This window comes from Diospyros lotus, chromosome 3, assembly GCF_014633365.1.
Source record: "Diospyros lotus cultivar Yz01 chromosome 3, ASM1463336v1, whole genome shotgun sequence".
In the NCBI taxonomy this organism is placed as follows: Eukaryota; Viridiplantae; Streptophyta; class Magnoliopsida; order Ericales; family Ebenaceae; genus Diospyros; species Diospyros lotus.
The window spans coordinates 19,846,210-19,861,075 of NC_068340.1; the positions used below are offsets into that span (position 1 = coordinate 19,846,210).

Consider the following 14,866-nt stretch of genomic DNA (forward strand, 5'->3'; position numbering starts at 1 on the left):
AGAATTTCTTCTTTGCATTTACCGCAAGGATTTCCCCCCTTTTTCTTTTATTTTTCTAAAAGAGTTTTCTCCCCTGATTTGCCACAAGGATTTATTCTCCTTTCTATGTTAGTTGCCACAAGGGTGCCTCTTCTTTTTGGCCTTTGTTGTAAGAGTTTGTTCTCTATTTCTGTACTCAAGATCTCAAGCGACGCTCATGTTGATTCCTTATGGAAAACATTCCATCCTGACAACCAACGAGGTTGCTCAATTAGTTGAAAATTATCGTATTCCCTCTTCTTATCATGTCAAATTGTCCGAGCTGGATGAATCTTATGCCCTTACTATGTCGAAAGGGTGCATAGTGATTCATGAAATAAGTTTTCTCCTAGGATTTCAGCTTTGACTCAACCCATTTGGCATCAAATTTCTCAATGGAAGTGGGATAACCCCAACCCAGCTGCATCCTAATGGTTAAGCCTAATTAGTGGGGTTTTTTTTTTTTTTTTATTCCGAGAAAGGGGGTACCCTCAACAATTGATCTCTTTTTCTACTTTTATCATTTTCAACTTGGATAGTCCCGCTGCCACTTGTATACTCTCTATAGGGAATGCGTCATGGATTGTTTGTTTGAGGGGATCCCACCTAGGGCACATTACTTTGATTCTCATTGGTTCATCATGAATCCCCTAGTAAGATGGTGGTTTACCCCTTGAGGTTAGTGTTCGAATGATAGAGTGGCTAAGCCAATTCTTTCCAAGCCAGTTCCTAACCTCCAAGAGCAATACAAGGATGAGCGGCACCAACTCTTGTGTAGAGGTATGGTGAACCTCCTAGACCTTCTCTCTAAGGACAATTTGAGGAGAGCTAGCTAGGTACTCCACGGAAGAGAATCATCAAGGTGTAAGGGTCCTTCGAAGCTTCCCCTATGACCCTCAGCTCCTCCTACAACTGATGTCTTCTAAAAAGGAGGGACCATCATGCCGCATGAGCGGCCTACTCCTAAGGGTTTGGATTCTCCTAACTGTTCTTCTTCCCTTTCTTTTTGATTCATAGGTTGTCCACCTTTATTTCTTTTTTTGCTCCATATATGTCCTTCCACGGGTTCAAATTTGGAGGTTTTTCTTTTTTGTAGGTATGAGCTAAATGCTACAAATCTCTCGCCAATAAGCTACCGAGGGAGGGGCCAATGTTGGGCCCCTACTACCTCCTATTGATCCTCCTGAAGTCCCCCATCCTCCTTCCAAATCCCCTACTGCTATTCATAAAGAATGTGTTGGGAAACAAGCGGGGCACATCATCACCAGAAGAGGAGTATACGCCACCAAGTAGAGGTTGATCCCAACACTATACCACTCATTACTAACCTTACTTTCCCGAAACTTGCACTGACTCACATATCCAACGCATTGCCACCTGTGGAGCCTACCCCATATATTGATTTATCTGTCAGGTGTGCCCCTACTACTGCCCTAAATGGAGTTGGCCATGGTGGGGTTAGGCAAGGTGCAATGGGATGTAGGGGAGCCGATAGTGGTTCAAGTCCTCCAGATAAGCAAAAGGTTGAGGTCACATCATGCCTAGACCAGGCGGCTATCAATGATGCCCAAGCTAGTAGCCGAGGGTAGTTTCATCGTGGAGCGATCAACCCTCAACGTATCAAGTGTTGAATCTTGCACACCAAATAGAGGGTTCAAGCGAGAGGGTTGGGTCCCTTGTTTCCTGTACCTCCTCATCCTCACCACAACGCCATTGATTGGGGAGACAGTCATTGGGCCAGCAGGGAAAACTTTAAGGTGCGTCCAGGGGTTCTGGATACTAATACGATAGACATGTCTAGCATCGATCGTGCCTTATCTATTGTACCATCCTTTCTTGTGACAAGGATCAATACTTTTAAAGCTTCTTAGCAGAGATGGATGAATTTAAGCGTTATCTTGCTATTGTAAGTTCTTCATCTTCAACATTTCTCATAATGCTAGTTGCTTATTTATTTGATCTTTTATTGGTAGGGAACTGAGGGTATAGTGGTTACCAACACCATGAATCAGTGCGTATGACTCGTTAAGAGGCAGAAATCCAGCAATGGATGCATTAATCCTGGAAGTGAAAAGAGAAGGAGCAAATCAAGGGTATGCAAGTCAGGAATTTGGAGTCGGATAAGTCATCTCTTGAGACTCAGGTTTAGTAACTCTAATTCCAGCTTAACAATCTATCCACCAAGTGTCAAGATGCTAAATTTGATCCTTAGGGGTGGAAGGAGAAATCAGAAGGCAAATTGAAAGCATATGAGGAGATGACTTTCTCCTTTTCAGAAGCCTGGGAAGATAATATCTATTTGACAAAATCCCTTGCGACTATTAAGAAGCAGGCAACGTAGGCTCAGTAAAAAACTGTATGAACTAGAGCTAAAGTTACACGTCTAGAGAGGGAAAGGTGGCGAGAGATTGATGAGGCTGTTTGAGCTTATCACCTCTCCAATGATTACTTCCGGCGCAAGGAAGCTTATGTGATTTGTTACTCCAAATTTGGTTTTTATCTTAGTTGTAGCCTTTTAGAGTCTCGACGGCTTGGAGAATTATTTTCGAAGATGGTTTTCTCAGAGACTACTTTAATTGATCTCCTCATAGGAGAAAATATGAACCCGATTCCCTCGGCCCTGACGAGATGGTGAAGTCTACCTTGGAGGATGACCTGGTTAACCCTTTTGGTCCTTGGAGTCAATAGGTGCCTGATCTTGAGGAATTTTTAGGGATGATCGAGGTCATTTAGAAGATTATGAATGGATTGGATGAGCCGTTGGGATACATGCCAGAGGATACCTCCCTGAGCCTGCTTTTTGAGCATTTAGAGAATTTTTTCGCCCCTCGGGTTATTAGAGACAAGTGATGTATTTTTTTGTCTTTTATAGATTTTGGATTTTGAAAATGCTTGTTATATTCTTGATTCAGGCTATGCTTACAGATGATTCATACATTTTGTATAATGGGCATATATTTCCTTTGGCTAATTTATTGGTCCTATGTCTTTTTTGAATGCACTGATGTTATATGGGAAGCATCAATTTGTTATTTACACATATGTGTTTCCTTTTTAGTAATATCCAAATGTGGCTTGTTCCTTATGTTTTCCAAGAGGTTGAGTGGCTAAATACACATTCTTATACCCTTTCCGAAGCTCAAGATCATCCTTATTACTAGAGTGAATCCTTCATGTTTTAGCTTTTTTCTCATAGCTCTCACCTCGGGTCTACTCGCCATAAGGAATTAGGTTAGCTATTGAACCTTTAGCTGGAGTGCATGGTCGGGTTTGCTAGGTATAGTACCAGATTTCTACCTTGAATCCAAGTTTACTTAGGGACTTGACATCGGATCAACCAAGGAGTTTGGGTTAACCCACAGGCTTAGCACTAGACTTTTGTAAGGAATCTAAGTTAGTTGTCGGGCATAGCATTGGGTTATCCTAGGGAATTTGCGCTTACCTTTGGGCATGGTGCTAGACCATTTCAATGGTCTTCTAAGGTCTAATGGCCTAACTCTAGATTCTAGAGACAAGTCTTATAACTTAGAGCTAAGGCTTTCAATTAAGTCATCTTAGGTCGCTGCACCGAATTTTCGTATGGGATCCAGGTTTACCACGAGACTTAGCTCGAATTTACTTTTGGGATCTAGGTTAACCCAAGGGCTTGGTACCAGACTCCTATGGGAGATCCATGTTAGCCTAGGGACATGGCACCAGATCGTCTTCAAGAATCTAGAATTGCTATCCTATTTAAGAGTCGTTTGCCTCATTATAACTTTATGTTATGCTTTGTTTACCCAAGTTTGTTCACTTCAGAGAATCCAAGTTTGTCCAAGGCCCTGGTGTTGGATTTCTATTGAGAGTCCAAGTTTGCCTAGAGGCTTGGTACCAGATCTACCATGGAGTCCAGGTTAGCCCATGGGCTTAGCATAAGACTTCTACGAGGGATCCAGGTTAGTCTCTTAGCATAGCATCAAAGCACTATAGGGAATGCAGGTTGGTCCAAGGTCATGGTTCCAAATTACTGCTGAGTGACCCTCTCCTTGGGACCATAGTCATAGTGTAGCTTAATTTTCAACTGATGGGCAGTGCATCCACCTTGCTCAGTTGGACTCAGGATACGACACCTACGTAAGGTTTACAAAAAACACATAGTGTCATAGTGCTAAGGACATTTTATGTGGTTCGGCTTATAATTCGCTTACATCCACAAAAATATATGGGGGTACTCTTTGAAGGGAAATGCCAACTATTGGTGTATCAATACAAGAGTTTAATTGGTTTTCAAAAACATTTTCTAAAAACTCAAATAAAGTAACATAAACAAACATCAAAATCAACTTGCAAGACTCGTTTCCAATAACCATATGCAATACAAGACTAAACCATTCCATAGGGGGTTTAGTATATATACCTCACAATAATTTAAAGGTTGATACGGAGGTTGGAATCCTTACTAGACAACAACACCTTGCTCCTAAATAGCTCCCAAACAAATCCTTTGGTTAAATCAAACCAACCCCCGAAAACATAGGGGGCCTAGTTAGTCTACACTCCTAGGGATGGATGAATCCTTCAAGTTACTCTATATGCTAGCTAGAGAGAGTGAAGGAGATTATGTTGAAAATGGGTTCAAAACATAAGTTCTCTCCTCACTCAATAGTCTCACTATTGAATGGAAATAGCTACTCTAGCAATGGGAATTAGGAGTAATGGAGAAAAGGGGCTAGGGCTCTGGCGATTAAGAAGAAAACGAGCAAGGCCGAGAGAAAATGTTATAACAATTGCAAGGAATTCATTCTTCTCATTTTTCTTCTCCCAAGCTTATATATGGAACATACAAAGCCCTAAAATAACCCAAGAAGGGGGAAAATGACAACGAACCAAGAGGGGGCAAAAGAGAGAAAGAGGAAGGCGCACCAAGGATGCACGTCGTCCTTCCGTCATCCTCTCTTCGTCTACCTTTGCCACACATACCCCTTTTTCGTTACAGATACAACAAATCAATAGACGATTCATGACCCTCTACAATAGAAACGGTCGACCATTTGGCTCAACTAGTTGATAGAATCGCTCAATAGCCTTCAAGGGTTGTTGACCGTTTTTCATCCCATCTGATCAAGTTTCCATAAATTGCATCTAGGATCGCCATTAACACTCAATGATTCTTTCACCATCCCATGAAGAAACCGAGACCCCCATTAACTTTTAATGGCGTGCTTCTTAACTCTTAACGGTGATGTCATTAACTCTTAATAACGATTTTAGCTTTGATCGCTTAGTCAACCACCATACTCAGATATGTGTGTAACCTTCTAGGTTCACTACTAAGTAGCAATCAGGACACATCAAACTCTTTAATGTAAACCAAATATTTTGGTCTACAATGAGGATCTCTCCATCCCCTGAATGTACCCCAAAAGACCATGAGGGACAACTAGCATTATGTTAAGATGATCCTACTAGTAATGAAGTCTTACTTCAGAATAGAACATATTTGGGCTTTCAATTCCCATGTACTATAATCCTCCATCGATTATCATCCCGATTGAGTGAGAGTCATGGACTAATCAAACTCACTAACTCGATAACTATGCCAAAATCAATGTGATAGGATTGAGATGACCAAAACTCCTTCCGATATTGGAACAGTTTCCAATCAAATGTACCATAGCCAAGGGTTTCTTCAATTAGAACCACCACTGATTGCATAGGATGTTCACCCCACATCGGAGGTCGAGGGATCCCATTAGCAATCACATGTCTCCATACGCTACTACACGGAGACCACACAATGCATTTCCCACCTGGCAACCAGATGGTTCTTAGTAACTGTAAATCCTTGACACTGACATATAAGACAACTGTGTTGCCACCAGTCTAAGGACCAGTAACACAATTGAAGCATGTGATAGATCATAGATTCTCTCATCCATATGATCTATCACGTGTGTCACATTCAGTAGATGTTCCACTAGCATTAGTCACATGTATACTATATCCATCTCATGGATTATGGCATCCGACTCACCATCCTTTATCATTAGCATCCCATACTAATCAACTATAGTATTCCATGTGACAGTTCGTACTCAACTAATCATAGTCCCTTTCTGAGAAGTCTAAGGACTAAGAATTAACACTTAAGAATAAGACCTTTAACAAGAAATCTAGGGACTCATTCACATATATAATTAATGATTGGAAAGTTATGAATGAAGATATGACCTTAAAATATGAAAACATATTTTATTATATTTGCAAAAATTACATCATTAGTCCCACTATTTCAATTGTTAGATGCCATCTAAATCTAGTATTAGGGCACTAACACTAACAATCTTTATTTATGAGGGAGGTAACATTACAAGAGAGATTCTAAAGAATTCCAGTCTCCAAGGGAGATGGGAAGTACTTTTTCAAGTGCATGGTGTTCCACGTCTTTCCAAGCGTCTTTCATTGCTATGTCTGTATAGCACATATGTTGGCCCCCAACATTTTCTGGATCATGTAGAGCCCCTTCCAGTTAGGTTATAACTTCCTTTCTTCCCCGAGGGCATTAGTAATGGTAGATTTCCTGAGTACTAGATCAGCTTCTTCAAGTGCCCTATGGTGAACCCTTTCATTGTAGTAGCTGGAGACCCTTATTTGGTATGTTGCCAACTGAATAACTACCTTTTTCCTTAACTCATCTATCATATCTAGGTTCTTCCTTAGCTGATTAGAATTCCATTCTTCTTGGAATGCCATAACTCTCGGTGATTTGAGATCTACCTCCATGGGGATGAGAGCTTTCATTCCATATACCAGACTAAATGGAGTCTCCCCTATAGGTACATGGCTGGTGGTCCGATATGCCCATAAGACATTGGGGATCTCGTCTGCCCATCAGCCCTTAGCCTTCTCCAATTGAGTTTTCAATCTGTGTAGGATGGTCTTGTTACTCGCCTTTGCTTGCCCATTTTCCTATGGGCAGGCTGCAGATGCCATCCTCAAACTGATTCCCCATCATTGGCAAAAAGTCTTAAACGCCCTAGAATCAAACTGTGTACCACGGTTGGTGTTAAGGATGTGGGGAATGTCGAAACGAAAAATGATATCCTTCCACACCATGTTTTCCACCTTCTTCTCTGTTATTGTAGCCAAAGGTTCAGCTTCCACCCATTTCGAGAAGTAGTTGGTGGTTACAAGTAGGAACTTCCTCTGAACTGAAGCTACTAGGAATAGGCCTAATTTGTCTAGCCCTCACTGGGCGAATAGTAATAGTTGGAATATAGGTTGGATAGAAGAAGGGGGTCTTACTGTTAGTGAGGTATACTGATAGGGTATTTGTGGTCTTGAATCTAGTTGAATAGATAATTACATAACCCATATTAAATGAAATCTAAACTCTAGTGCATTCATTAATTAATTTTTCTCATAAAGAATTCAGTTTTCCATTTATTTTTTTTATTTATGCGATTAATTATTTAGTTCAACTTAGGCTAATTAAAATTATTTTGGTATTGTGATCTAGTCCTCATGGGATCGACACTCTTTTCATCACTATATGAATATTTGACTAGGGTACACTTGCCCAATTTAATTGTGCATAAATCACACATCAAGTTTTTGGCACCGTTGCTGGGGACTAATTTATTGCATATCAAAATTGCACAAGTTAGCCTTAGATTGAACATCTTTTTGTTTTCTTTCAGGATTAGCAATTTTAATTTTATTTTATTTTTTATTATTTTTTTCATCTTTTAGAAATTTTATTTTTAATTTTAAATTTTTAGTATTTTTCTTTTTCTTTGTAGGTTTCATGGTGCATGACACACATTAGTGGTGGAGAATTGATATCCCTTGATCAAGAAATTGAAAAAACTTTGAAAAAGCAAAAGAAGAACAAAAAGAACAAGATGTAGTAAGAACAAACAACCCAAACTAATCCAAGGGCATTGAGCTCATATGCTACACCTACTTTGGATGGCACTACATCAAGCATTAGGAGGCCCAATGTGCAAGAAAACAACTTCGAGATCAAGCTTGCAATTATTTAGATGATCCATATGAGTGTACAATTTTCTGGCCCTAATGATGATCATAACTCTCATATTGCTAATTTTCTTGAAATATGGGATACTTTTAAGCATAATGGAGTTAGTGAGGATGCAGTTCGACTTAGATTGTTTCCCTTTTCCCTAAAAGATAGAGTAAAAGAATGGCTTAATTCTCTTCCTGCAAGTTCTATTACTACATGGAATGATTTAATACAAAAAAATTTATCTAAATATTTTCCACCTGTTAAAATGGCTAAATTAAGGAATGACATAACAACCTTTTCACAATTTGGTAATGAATCCTTATATGAGTCGTGGGAGAGATTTAAGGAATTGCTTAGGAAATGTCCTCACCATGGTTTACCTGTTTGGATGCAAGTGCAAACTTTTTATAGTGGCATTAATCAATCTTCTCGTTCAATGTTAGATGCAACTGTAGGTGGTACCTTTATGAGGAAAACTCTTGAAGAAGCATATAAACTTTTTGAGGAGATGGCAGGCAACAGTTATCAATGGGACAATGAGAGAGCAAATAAAAAGGGAGTTGGAATTTATAATGTTGATTCTATCACTACCTTATCTATTCAAATTGCTGAATTAAATAAGAATTTGGGTAATTTGGGGGTTTCAACTATGAATGCTTCTTCTTCTTCTTCTTCTTCTTCTTCTTCTCATTTTCTTTCTTTTGAGCTTTGTGGGCAAGGGGGACATGCTAGTGTAGATTGTCAAGTAGGAAATCCTTTTTTTTTCTTATTCTTTTTAACAAGCTAATTTTATTTCTTATGATGGCAACAGGTCAAATTTTAATCCCTACTCTAACACTTACAATCCAGGATGGAGGAGCCATCCTAATTTTTCTTGGAGTAATAATCAACAAAGAGTGCCCCCCCGGCTTTCAACAACAACAACATCAAATTCCACAAGAGAAGAAGCCGAATTGGAAGATATGATGGCAAACTTTATCAATAGTACAGAGGCAAGAATGCAAAGCTTGGAAACTCAAATTGGACAACTTGTCCAAGCAATTTCAGAAGACCACAAGAAGGGTTGGCTAGCAATACTGAGAAGAATCCAAGGGAGCATGTAAAAGCCATCACTTTGCGAAGTGGAAAAGAATTGGAAAGTAAAGAAAAAGATGAAGAGCATTCAAAAAGGAAGAAAGCCAAGAGCTTAAAGCCAAAGAAGAGGATCGTGAGTTATCAACAGAGAAAAAGGGAAATTCTTCTTCACTTAATTTAAAATCTTACAAACCGCCTCTTCCTTTTCCTAAAAAATTTTTGAAGGCTAACTTGGATAAACAATTTGCTAAATTTTTAGAGGTGTTTAAAAAGTTGCATATTGACATCCCTCTCCTTGATGCTATATCACAGATGCCAAATTATGCCAAATTTTTGAATACATAATTGCAAACAAAAGAAAGTTGGAGGAATTTGAGATGGTGAAACTTAATGAAGAATGCTCTGCAATTCTACAAAATAAATTGCCTCCAAAACTTAAGGATCCGGGGAGTTTTTCTATTCCTTGCACTATTGGTGAAATTAATTTTGATAAGGCTTTATGTGACCTTAGTGCAAGTATTAATTTGATGCCCTTTTCTGTTTTCAGGAAACTTGGATTAAAAGAACCAACACCCACCATTGTTTCTCTTCAGTTGGCTTATAGAAATATCAAATATCCAAGAGAAGTAGTGGAGGATGTTTTGGTAAAAGTAGATAAATTTATTTTTCCTATTGACTTTATTATTCTAGACATGGAAGAGGATCATGATATGCCCCTAATTTTGGGGAGATCTTTTCTCACCACCGAGAGAGCTTTAATTAATGTCCAATAAGGAGAACTTAGCCTTAGAATTAATGATGAAGAAGTTGTGTTTGATGTGTTTAAGGCTATGAAACATTCAAATGGAAATGAAAATGAAGTCTTAAGGATATATTGCATTGATGATTTGGTGGATAGGAAATTTCATGCATTTAGGTTAGATGACCCCATAGAAAATTGCATTGCTAACTCTTTTGATGTGAAGGATCAAATTTTAGATAAACAACACAAGGAGGCCGTGGGCTATTTGGGAGAAAAGCAAAAATTCAATCCATCTGTAACACCCGGTGTAACCGGTGTTAAGAGAACAGGAAATGAAGTAAGTAAACTTCCAAAAATGCCCTTGACGAAGTGATGATCCTTGAGATTGAGAATGCCCATGAGAAGGGTATTTTGGTAATTTGGATAGAGAAATCCAATAAAGGGTATTTTGATAAATTAAAAATAATTCCTATGTGGAATTAGGTGTGTAAGTGAATAAAAATCCCAATTTAGTATTTATGTGGAGATATATGGGATTAATAAATTCACGAAGAGTATTTGGGAAATTTGGAATTTAATTCCATAAAGGAAATTTAATTTTGAAAATAGGGAAAATGGTGGATATTAAATTATTTGAGGAGAATAATTATATTTTCCCTAAGTTGTGAATTAATGTGGTAATGCCACTTGAAGAGATGAGATTAAACTTGGAACCCAAGGTTAGTGTCTTGTTGTGACACTTGGCATTTTGTGGTTCAAGTATAAATGGGAGATTTAATTAAATGCAAAAGAAAAGTTAATTGGTCTTTCAAGCATTTAATGAGAGGCATAATTATATGGATTAAAGTAAATCCAAAAGAAAATGGTAAATGGTCACCATTAATGCCTTGGAAATTATGAGAATTAAATAAATCTAAAGCAAAATGGGAAAATGGTCACCCATTAATGCTTGGAAAATATGGTGATTTATATAAATGAAAAATGAGGGAATTATGTCTCTCAAGTGTGATGGATGTGAAATTAGTCCCATTAATTTAAATGGGAAAGAAATAGAAATTAGTCACTCATTTATGAGTGAAAATGGGAGGATTTATTTAAATGAGAAATAAATAGAAATCTCCAAGTGATCCAAGGGTTAGGATCAAGTCTTGAAAGGGGTGAAATATATCCAATGGCTTGGATTAAGTCTTGAAAATGACATATAATTGTCTCATTAAAGTAAATGAGAAAGAAAAGAAATGTCCAAGTGATCCAATGGTTATGCTTAAATCTTGAAAAGGCAAAATAATCCAATGGATGAGATTAATCAAGATGAAGAGCATGGATTGTGTTTTCTCCAAGAGAGGAAACTTGTTTATTTGAAATGAGTGGTGGAGATTTAATTCTCCTTAAGCACATGGATTGTGCTTTGAATGGATGGTGGAGATCCATTCTTGAAAATGGGAAAAGATAGTATAAAAAGGCAAGTGTGGGAGACTTGTCTCCCTTTTGGCCATTTGTAGAAATGAAGAAGGAAGGAAAGAAAGAAAGAGAAATAAGTCTTCCATGGAGGGAAGAGTGAAGAAAGAAAGAAGATAATGAAGAAATCAAGGTAAGTATGCTTTCTTCTCTTCATTTTTTTGGTATGCTTGTATGCAAAAATTTAGTGGCTTGTTGAAATACCATTTTAGATGGGAGCAAATGAAGAGGGAAGCTCTCTTGAGAAGAAGAATTAAAGCTTCAAAGAGAAGATTGTTAAGGTAAGGGATGGCCCCAAGTGGTGGAGGCCTTGCATTGCATTGTAAGTAGGTTGCATAAATCTTTATGTATCTCTTTGCATGTTTTATTTGTACATGAGACCTATGGCCATGGGGGTGGGAAAGAAGTGGTGGGTTAATGCCTCAAACCATGTTGGGTTGTGAGGATGGAATAACCTAACCATGCTTGCATGCATTTGCTATTACATAGACTTGTTATGCTTGTATCTACTTTGCATATGCACCCTTACTGAGCTTTTGAGCTCATGAGGTTTTATCCTCCCCTTGTAGGTTGTTCTTATGTCAAAAGAGAGAAGAAAAAGTGGCAAGCCTGTGGGTGGAAGCTCATGGTGTTTATTTATTTTTGTTGTAAATGTATGGCTTATGGAAGCCTATGTTATTGTGTCTGATTCATGAGATGGAAATTTTATTGGGTTGGTAATGGCTTGTTAAAGCCTAAGACTATGAGTGTATATTCCTTTGAAGTGTTGATTTTTTTTTAGTGAATGAGATTGAGGCTTATGGCATGTTGAAGCCTAGGCAAAAATCTCACTTTGGTATGAGTTGTTGTGGAAGCATCAAGAGCATAAATTTAAGCCTTAATTTTGGAGAAAAAGAGGCTAAAATTAAAGGAAAATGAAGTTTATTTATTCATTTTAATTTCTGAAAATTTTGGGGTTAGGAGGCCCCAAGAGGAAGAAAGAAAAAAAAAAAGAATAGAAGTGAAGGTGCAGCCAGCGGCCAGCAGCTGGCTGCTGTAGCAGGCCGCAAGGCGGCCGCGCCCGCAGCCAGCCGTGCGGGCGCGCACGCATGGGTGGCTGGGCGCGCAAGCGGCCACGTGCGGGCAGGCGCGCGGGCGGCCGTGCGTGGCATGGGCGGCCAGCCTGCGCGGCCAGCGGGGCCCTGCGCGGGCCAGCGGGCCCCGCCAGCCAATTTTTTATAAAAAATTGAAAAAATTGAGGAATTTTGGGGCATTTCTTAATTGAATTTGGGCCCTAGAGGAATTTTCAAAATAAAGGGAATTTTTGGGCATTTTGGAGATTAATGCCGAAATTTTGAAAAATTGAAAATGATGAGTTTTCCTCCAAAATTGGTGATCCATCAATGGATTGGTTTAAATGGTGATTTTTGGAGCCCGGTAAAATTCTTGGTCGGAAAAGAATTAAATTCAAATGAGAAAATAATGATTGGGCGTCTTCGCGAGGTTTCTTTTTAACCAAACGCGGTGTGGTTTAAAGCCCAATTCTGCTAGTAAATCCTGGGGTTTAAGGGAAGGGAAGGACGAGCCTAGTTCCCACCTAGGGCGTTTCTTCTTGAAACATGGTCCGCCCTTCATCAAAGACTGGGCAGGTGGACAATTCGGGTAATTGTTCACGAGTAACACCCGTAAGTGGGAGCGGGGCGTTACACCATCCAACAGAGACAAATTGCTACCTTTGGATGTTCCTCTTCTTCTTCTTCGAAAGCCAGACCATCAATTGAGAAGCCTCATATTCTTGAACTTAAACCTCTTCTTCCCATTTAAAATATGTTTATATGGGGGATTCATCTACCTTACCTATGATTATTTCTTCTTCTTTGATAGGTCTTGAGGAAGAAAAGTTGATGAGGGTGCTTAGGGAGCACAAAAAGGCATTTGGATGGAGCATTGCTAACATTCATGGAATAAGTCCATCAATTTGCATGCACAAAATCTTGATGGAAGAAGGATTCAAGCCTATGGTGCAACCCCAAAGGAGGTTAAATCCTAATATGCAAGAGGTAGTAAAGAAAGAGGTGATAAAATGACTTGATTCAGGTATTATCTTTCCTATCTCTGATTCTTCTTAGGTAAGTCCTGTGCAAGTTGTGCCTAAAAAGGGTGGGATTACTATGGTGAAAACTGAAAATATTGAATTAATTAATTCTCACAAGAACAGTAATAGGATGGAGGGTGTGTATTGATTATAGGAAATTAAATTATGTTACTAGAAAATGTCATTTTCCCCTCCTCTTTATTGATCAAATGATTGAAAAACTTGCGGGTCCAGAATTTTATTGTTTTCTTATTGGTTATTCTGGTTATCACCAAATTCCTATTGCTCCTGAAGACCAAGAGAAAACTACTTTTACATGTCCATATGGAACATTTGCATTTAGGAGAATGCCCTTTGGTTTGTGTAATACTCCTGCAACATTTCAAAGGTGCATGATCTCTCTCTTTTCAAACTTCATTGATGATTTTATGAAAATTGTTATGGATGATTTCTCTGTTTTTGGATCTTCATTTGATGCATGCTTGCATAATTTGTCTTTGGTGCTCAAAAGATGTGAGGAATCTAACCTCGTTCTTAATTGGGAAAAGTGTCACTTTATGGTTAGAAAAGGGATTGTTTTGGGCCACAAAGTGTCATCTAAAGGCATTGAAGTGGATCAAGCTAAAATTGAATTAATTGAAAAAATTCCTCTTCCTAAATCTGTAAAAGAAGTAGAGGTTTTTTGGGACACGTAGGTTTTTACAGGAGATTTATTAAGGACTTCTCTAAAATTGCCAAGCCTTTAACTAATCTTCTAGTAAAAGATGCATCTTTTCAAATCACTGATGATTGTATACATGCATTTAATTGTTTGAAAGAGAAATTGATCCAAGCTCCTATAATTTCAACCCCCACGTGGAATTTGCCTTTTGAGATCATGTGTGATACAAGTGATGATACTTTAGGTGCAATTTTAGGACAAAGAATAGACAAGAAATTTCGTACCATTTATTACGCAAGTAAAACTATGAATGATGGACAAAAACATTATTCAACAACTAAAAAGAAACTACTTTCCGTAATGTTTGCTATTGAAAAATTTAGACCTTATTTGATATTATCTAAAGTAATTGTCTATACTGGATATTCTACATTAAAGTATTTACTTGCTAAAACAGATGCTAAACCTAGGTTTTTAAGATGGATTTTATTGCTACAAGAATTTGACCTAGAAATTAAGGATAAAAAAGGCATTGAAAACTTAGTGGCTGATCACTTATCAAGATTAGATAGGGAGCATGTGGAAAGCATGGCTAAACAATCTTTGCATGATGAATTCCCTAATGAAAAATTATGCTTTGTGCGAGATAATGATGAACCTTGGTATGCTGATTTTGCAAATTTTCTTGTAGGTAATGAATTACTCATATGTCATTTTATCAAAAGAAGAAGTTTTTATAAGATGTAAGGTACTATCTTTGGGAGGAACCATACCTATACAAGATTTGTGGAGATGGCATGGTGAGGAGATGCGTACCACAGGAGGAAATGC

General features: G+C 38.3%; 1 non-coding gene across 1 annotated transcript; it reads right to left on the reverse strand.

The window, feature by feature from the left end:
* Positions 1 to 8,297: 8,297 nt before the first annotated feature.
* LOC127798556 (small nucleolar RNA R71) lies at positions 8,298 to 8,404 on the reverse strand. The gene has a single exon (XR_008022420.1). It is a non-coding gene; the product is annotated as a small nucleolar RNA R71 (small nucleolar RNA).
* Positions 8,405 to 14,866: the final 6,462 nt, after the last annotated feature.